General features: G+C 41.3%; 1 non-coding gene across 1 annotated transcript; it reads left to right on the top strand.

Moving 5' to 3' along the window:
- Nucleotides 1-375: 375 nt before the first annotated feature.
- TRNAP-AGG (transfer RNA proline (anticodon AGG)) lies at nucleotides 376-447 on the top strand. The gene has a single exon. It is a non-coding gene; the product is annotated as a tRNA-Pro (tRNA).
- The last annotated feature ends 7,383 nt before the right edge of the window (nucleotides 448-7,830 follow it).

Raw genomic sequence — 7,830 nt, 5'->3', positions numbered from 1 at the left:
CTCTCTCGTACTATTTTTTATTCGTGTACGGTAACAATGACATCTGCTGTTACGCAGCCATGTTCTTTTTTAATGTAAATCAATCAACTCACCTTCCATTCATGTCTCTCCCTCTTGACTCATTTCTTTCTTTTACCTTCGTCTTGATTTTCCTTCTCGTCTTTTTCTCTCCCCCTTCATTTCGTCTATTCTTCCCCCACAACATTCTCTGTCTTATTATCCTCCTCATCATTACCCCAACCCTCCTTCTTCCTTCATTTTTCCCCTCCATTCATTATCCCTTCCCCTCTAACTTTCCCTTCCTTATGTATTATCCCCCTCATCGCTCCCCGCCCCATGTTGTTATGACCCACGTATGTCTCCCAGTTTTTCACCGGCCTGATGGTCTAGGGGTATGATTCTCGCTTAGGGTGCGAGAGGTCCCGGGTTCAAATCCCGGTCAGGCCCACGGTATTTTTACAACCCTAGAAGTTGAGGGATTGCGAAGAACTTAACCCACACTTGATCTGCAATAGGCTCGTGAAATACCGCAGTAATTAAACTATCAATATTAGCATTTATTTATTTTTTTGACTCCCTGTGTACTGCCTCCCCCATTCTTCTATCCACCATTATCGTTAAGCATATTCGCCTTTCTCTACCACCCACGTACTGAAGAAACAAATTGATTTTCTTTACCTGTTTATTTCTGTTTCTACCACCTTATTTTCTACTCATATATTTATCTACCTGTGTGCACCTGCCTACCCGAGTATACTTATCCTCAGGCGTCTATGTCTCACTCTCAGGTAAATAAAACCATCTATCGTTAGCTGGAACAGAATAATAGAACGATATCTAAAAATGTCCATCTATAAGAGAATATCAATCTGTGTACCAACCTATTTACAATATCTCTGCTGAGGTACAATCGGCATCAAAAGTCCTGTTGCCTCTCCTACTGTTCCCTCCATGGACATAATAAACCTATCCGTGTTGGTTGCTACGGATTCACTACACTAATATTCGAAGTCCATGAGAAAAGATATATATATATATATATATATATATATATATACAGAGAGAGAGAGAGAGAGAGAGAGAGAGAGAGAGAGAGAGAAATGCTAACGGTTCTTTCCAATTTATCAGTACATGTCTTCTTACCTACCTCTTCTGCTCTATATCCATCTTGTAGTCTCTCTGTCTGCCTCTCTAATTACCTACCTATCTCTCACCTACCTATCGACCTACCAACATACCTTCACAACTGTCAACTACCCTATCAATCTGTCTATCTTACTTACCTACCCACCACCTTATCTCCAGATCTGTCACTTAATATCAATGTGTCTATCCTATTTATCTCACTACCACATTATCTTCACATCTGTCACTAACTACATGTGTCTTCATGCCCTTTCTATCGCCTTATCTCCACATATCAGTTAGTCTATCAATCTATCAATCCATATTATGATAAAATGCCAGTAAGCACAATGAACATATACATCCCCGGCCAAGCTAAGGATGTTGACAAATATATAAGAAAAGGGATAAAAGTATGAAAGTATTATGGGTCTTTCATCTGTCACCTCTCTCTCTCTCTCTCTCTCTCTTTCTCTCTCGTGCACAGCCTCTCACCTTCTTCCTCAGTCATATCGTCCTTTCCACAATCTTCCTCCCTGCCCATCATTTGCTTACCTCCACACCTGCCTCTCTACTTACCTGCCACTAATGTACCTACCTCCACACCTGCCTGTCTACCTACCTACCACTCATCTGCTTGCCTTCACACCTGCTTGTCTGCCTACCTCACACTACTTCCTACCTACCTTCATGCATACCTGCCTCCCACACTCTCAACCTAAAACTCATCTACTGTTTCTACCTACCTGCCTACCTATTTACATGTACATATCCTACTTACCTGCTCACCTGCCTATCTCCAATTTTTCGTCTTTCTGTTTCCCTTCCTCCTACCGCCTTTCCTATTCACTACATGAGATAACGACTGTGTGTAGGTTGAGAGGAGAAGGAGGAGGAATTCGAATAAGAAGGAGGAGTATGAAGAAGAAGAAGAGAAGGAGGAGGAGGAGGAGATAGCAGAAGGCATGAAGAAAGGGAAAAAAGTAGAAAAGATGAAGATAACACGAGAGAGAGAGAGAGAGAGAGAGAGAGAGAGAGAGAGAGAGAGAGAGAGAGAGAGAGAGTTATATCCCTCCCTCACAGTCTCAAAGGTTATGGGAGATTAGTACAGAATATAATTACACAAAATATTACGCCAATACTCCAAGCGCAAAACTAAACCACCACGTAAGTCAGTGTGTGTGTGTGTGTGTGTGTGTGTGTGTGTGTGTGTGTGTGTGTGTGTGTGTGTGTGTGTGTGTGTGTGTGTGTGTGTGTGTGTGTGTGTGTGTGTGTGTGTGTGTGTGTGTGTGTGTGTGTGTGTGTGTGTGTGTTTATGCAAGGAAGAAGGAACCAAAAGCAAGAAGTTCGCAAGATTGTCCCCTCCAAGAAAAAAAAAAAAAAAAGCCAAATTCAAGATCCCTGCCAATCCTGAATTACGTAACAGCCTAGCCTTGTAACGACCAATTACAGGCTACTAGAGGGAAAATAGGGAGAGGTGGTAATAACTTATCGGGAAATTCCACCTTAATAAATAAAGAAAATCTCATACATGGAACCCGTCCGATAAGCTGTAAGGCCTGAGTGACGGACTGTAGCTGTAATCTTGTATTGTCTTGATTTCAAAGTGCCGTGTATTGTTCTTAAACCATACCCACCTCGGAAATATTATATACTGAAAAGATATCACAATTTTCGCCAAAGAGGATCCAAGTCGGGCCTAAAGTGCTCTCGTGATATTTCCATATACAAGTACTGTAATTCTTCCATGTAACTGTTGTAATAGCTGTAGTCCCAGGTTCATCTGAAACGCAAACCTGGTGGACTGCAGGATGAAGTTGCCCCCCCTCCAGCCACTCACCATCCTCCTTTCTGGGATGGGGAAGTAGCTGAGGGACGTTTGTTTATCCATGCAGCTCCATTACCTAATCATATCGGTGCCACCACGTGAAAGCGCCCCTCTCCACCACCCCATATATTTGCAAAACGTTCATATGAGTCTAAGGTCACCACCATGACAAGAAATAATAATAATAATAATAATAATAATAATAATAACAATAATAATACGAAGAAGAAGAAGAAGAAAAAAAAAGGAGGAGGAGGAGGACCGCCAGCTCACTAAATTCCTTAAGAGGACTGCTACAGGACCGGCTCTTCCCCTCGGAGTTAGAGCTGATGGAGAGTCAAGTATTAATAAAAGACGATACACCAAATAATAATACTGCACTGAATTAATGAGTAACAAAAGGGTAGTTATCTCACTTAGGGGAGTGGGATGAGAAGATATTACGATGGAGAGAGAGAGAGAAAGAGAGAGAGAGAGAGAGAGAGAGAGAGAGAGAGAGAGAGAGAGAGAGTTCGCTTTACTATTTCACCTTCTATACTTCCTACTTTCCACTGCTGACTAATATTCCTAAACTAAGAGAGGCACTTTGTTTCTCTGTCCATACACACTGCTGTTTCCTATGATTCAAAGCAAGGAGGGTGTAATCTTCGGCTTCGGCATGTGTCTGTCTGTTTGTAGGTGAAGGATCCAGTTTTAACCAAGCTTGATGGAAATATTGAGCAATAGTCATGGTAAACCCATTTTCATTTTTTTTTTTTTTTTTTTTTTAGAATAAGCCAAATGTCAGGTCACATGGCAAGGTCAACTTATACAGTTATTATTCGATTCAATTATAACTTGGTGGACGAGCTGAGAGTAAGGCACAAACGAAGGGGGTCGATTCTGAAAACGGTCGGTCAAAAGCCAAGGTCATAGAAAAAGGTGAAAATTTGACCCATGTGTGTCTGTGAAAAAAAATAATAAAGTTTTTTATACCATGTAGACCAAACTTGGTGGAAGAGTTGTGAGTCAGTCAGCCAATGACTTCACCTGCTGTTTTGGGAAGAACAGTTCAACGGCAGGGTAAACCAAACAGTTTGTATTCGATTTAGATCAATGTTGGAGTAAGAGTCTGGGGTAAGGCAAGGATGAAGGTATCCGATTTTTATAATCAGTCAAAGGTCAAGGTCACAGGGTACCGTAAAAGGTCAAGGTCAGCTGCTCAGCTCATTTTTATTCCAGACCAAATATGACGGAATGCTTAAAGGGAAGTCAGGGACGAAGGGATTCGAATTGAAACTTTTACTCTAAGTTCACGGTCACATGGCAAGGTCAACTGAAGCCCTGTTCATCTGATTTACCATAAACTTGGTGAAATTATTTAGAATAAGGCAAGGACGAAGTGAATGGGTTTAGAAGGAAAATCACGGGGCAAAGCCAAGTATTCGATCCTGCAACTCAGCAGTTTTAATTCAATTTAAACCAAACTTGGTGGAAGGAGGAAGGCTGTACCAAGATGAAGGAGGTTTACTTCCGAGAACATCAGGTCAAAGGTCAAGGAGAAGGTTAACTCACGATGCTGTTCACACCATTCTTTGTGGAAAGGTTAAGGGACAGACAAGAATGAGGTAATAGGACTTTGAGAACGATCGGTACCAGGTCAAGATCACACAGAAAGTCAAATATTCGGCCTCTCGATCATATGTAAGGCGAGGGTGTGGCGCTCTCTGGGTGCTCTTTGTTGTTGTTGTTGATGTTATTACTGCTGTTTCTGTTTCTTGTTTTTGCTGTTGTTGTTATTATTATTATTATTATTATTATTATTTTCATTATTAATATTATTATTATTACCGTTTCTTTCTCCCTTCCAAATGATAACAAATGCACCAGCAAGGTAACATAACTCTCTCTCTCTCTCTCTCTCTACCATTTAGGTGAGAGAAAGCTAGCATATGTGTCCCATTCGTCCTTTCCAATAAAATTTCCAGTTCGTCGCTCGTATACTGCATGATGTTCCTTCTCACTTTTTCCAGCCAGTCTCGTCAGGATATTGAAGAAAAGACACCAAATCTAAGAGAGGGAGAGAAGACAATCTAGGAAACAAGAAGACAGAAGCACGACTCAGAAATAAGGAAGGAGGAAAGCAGCAGAGGAAAAATAGGTGAAGAACTAAGAGGAGCGTGAAGAGAGGGGCAAAAACCAGAAGGGCCGCGTAGTAAATCCTCCTGGGGAAAAAACTGGCCTGGGTGTCGGTGGTAAAGGTAAAGGGTTTAATTACGGGGCTCAGCGACCTTTGCAATCATAGTACGAACAAGGATACGGCCGGTGGTAACGTGTAATGGCCTGATGATGGAAGGTGGCAAGTGTGGCGATGTTGGTGATGTGATGGTGATGATGATGATTATTATGAGAGGACTGGCAGAAAACTGTGGAAATAGTAGTAACAGCAGCAGCAGCAGTAGTAGCAGCAGCAGCAGCAGCAGCAGCAGTAGTAGTAGTAGTAGTAGTAGTAGTAGCAGTAGTAGTAATAATAATAATTATAATAATAATAATAATTAGAAAATCATAATAATAACAACACTCATAACAACAACAACAACAACAATCATCATCATCATCATCACCAAGCCTACTGTCATTACTGTTGCCCATCATCATCACTATCACCCTCATCTTCTAATAATCACGTCGAAGGAGCAATAATATCTGAAGTACGATCTAAACTGCGTACCTAACCCTATTAAAATTTTGTGTGTGTGTGTGTGTGTGTGTGTGTGTGTGTGTGTGTGTGTGTGTGTGTGTGTGTGTGTGTGTGTGTGTGTGTGAGAGAGAGAGAGAGAGAGTGTCCTATGCTCTTTAGCTTCCAATGACCATAAGGAAGAACATATAATAAATGATGGCCAAGTGGTTACAGCAGTAGCCCGTTGTCTTTACGTACGAGAGTTCAAGCCCAGATTGGATCTGAGAACAGTGTGATTATTTGACTGTCATTTAAAGCGACAAGAAACACCGACTATCATCAAAAATATCCCCGCTAATATCACTACACCAGTCCTGAATGACAGAGGCCGAGCATGTCTTCAATATGGACGGTGGGTACTGGCGCCGCTGGTGGCCTGTGAAGCCGTGTGGCGTGGAGGAATGTGCAGACTTAGAAGAAGGACTGTCAGGTCTGTGTCTAGAGTAAAAAAATAAAAAAGAAAGAAAGAAAACAAAGAAAGAAAAAAAAGAAAGTAAAAAGAAAAAAAGGAATAAGTGAGCACTGTACTGCATGAAATTAATGAGTATGAAAGATCACTGGAATTAACGAGTTCGTGATCCAGTGTCGAGTTAGGGCACATTTTTTTTTGAGTTTGGGACTTAATACCACTTCCTCTGCGATTTATTTTGCGCATCACATCTTACTATTCCTCGTGTTTTTTTTTTTTTTCCCACTAAAGCACTCGTATTCATATTAAACGCAAGCACATAACGTACGAGAGAAAGTAAGGCGTATGATGGAATGCAAGCGATTCACCCCACCAGTCCGATGTTATTTTACTGTCGGTTTACTCTTGTTACCTTCACACGATTTTATTCAGCCAAGGCATAATTTATGGTACAGGAGGGATTAATGAAGGCTAATTCTAACCTACCCCTTCAGAAAAGCCTCTCGAGAATGTACATAAAACCCTCTGAAGGTATCAAGAACAGAAAGGCATCACTGTACTGAAGGGGTTAAGGAGGAGGCATTACCAAGTGTGCTACGCCAACGAGAATATGGCCGCCTGACCAAAGGGTGAATGGATGTTATTTTTTGAGTGTACGGGCGAACAGGGGGAAATCGAGTGGCTGAATATATAAACATGCAGTCTTTCTATACATGTCATAATTACCTCACCTCATGTTACAGTTTCCTTATATTTTGTTTCTTTACCGATTTATCCGACACACTTCACCACAGAATTGCCAAGTGGTTGAGAAGGAAAAAAAAAATTACGCTCGACCAAACAAGTATCGGTGCACATTTCCCAGCGATATAATGTGACACCCTAGACGAAGGTTTTTGTACAAAATTACCAATCCTTCTATCCCACGCTGGTAACCCTGCCTTCAAGAGGATGGCATATATCGTTTACCTGTGACGTTTCCTAGTTAGTATTTTAATCAGAAATATTCAGATGATAAATCTTACAACCCGAAACATCAAGAGCTACACTGATGATTTAGAATATCATCGCTTCCCTCTTGCACGAAACTTTTTGAATTGTGTGTACGCCCTCGAACTGAATATGTTGAAATAATCACAGTACTACTGTAAGTGTGACTTGCGTTATGTTGGTGTGAGACTGCCCTCTCAAAACACTGCTTCCTCATCATCGACTTGTCTCCGTGACTGTGTGAGTTTTATTTGCCACACTATGCGCATTATGAAAATATAAAGCCAACGACTACAGTGAACAAAATGAACAATTCTTGGAAATAACTGAAAGGTCAAGGGATACACGAAACCTACAATTTCATAAATATAGGCTATGTTTTGTACTGATATCTTGAACCGTGAACCCCGGACAGAGCACTGTGCACAAATAGAATGCCTACGAGGCGGTGATCAAATCACCCATTTAGGACAGATGTGTCTGGGCCTAGATATGATCAATAGCTGACAAGTACAAAAAACGAGGCTGCTAGATTACTGCTTTCAAAAGCTAGAGCAGACAGACAGACAGACAGACAGGCAGGCATGCAGGCAGGCAGGCAGACGGGCAAACAGGCAGACAGACAAACACGGCCAAAATCATTATCATATCCAATAAATATCGCAATGTTGGGCATATCCGGCCAGATAACGGATATCCGATATCTGGTATAAATAAATAACTGGATATCCGGCACCTGATTGCCTAGAAAATTTGCTA

This window comes from Coenobita brevimanus, chromosome 97 (genome assembly GCF_032717465.1).
Source record: "Coenobita brevimanus isolate Jiangsu-jjx chromosome 97, ASM3271746v2, whole genome shotgun sequence".
Lineage (NCBI taxonomy): Eukaryota > Metazoa > Arthropoda > Malacostraca > Decapoda > Coenobitidae > Coenobita > Coenobita brevimanus.
The sequence above is the reverse complement of the archived record's forward strand: the minus strand, read 5'-3'. Positions and strand labels throughout refer to the sequence as shown.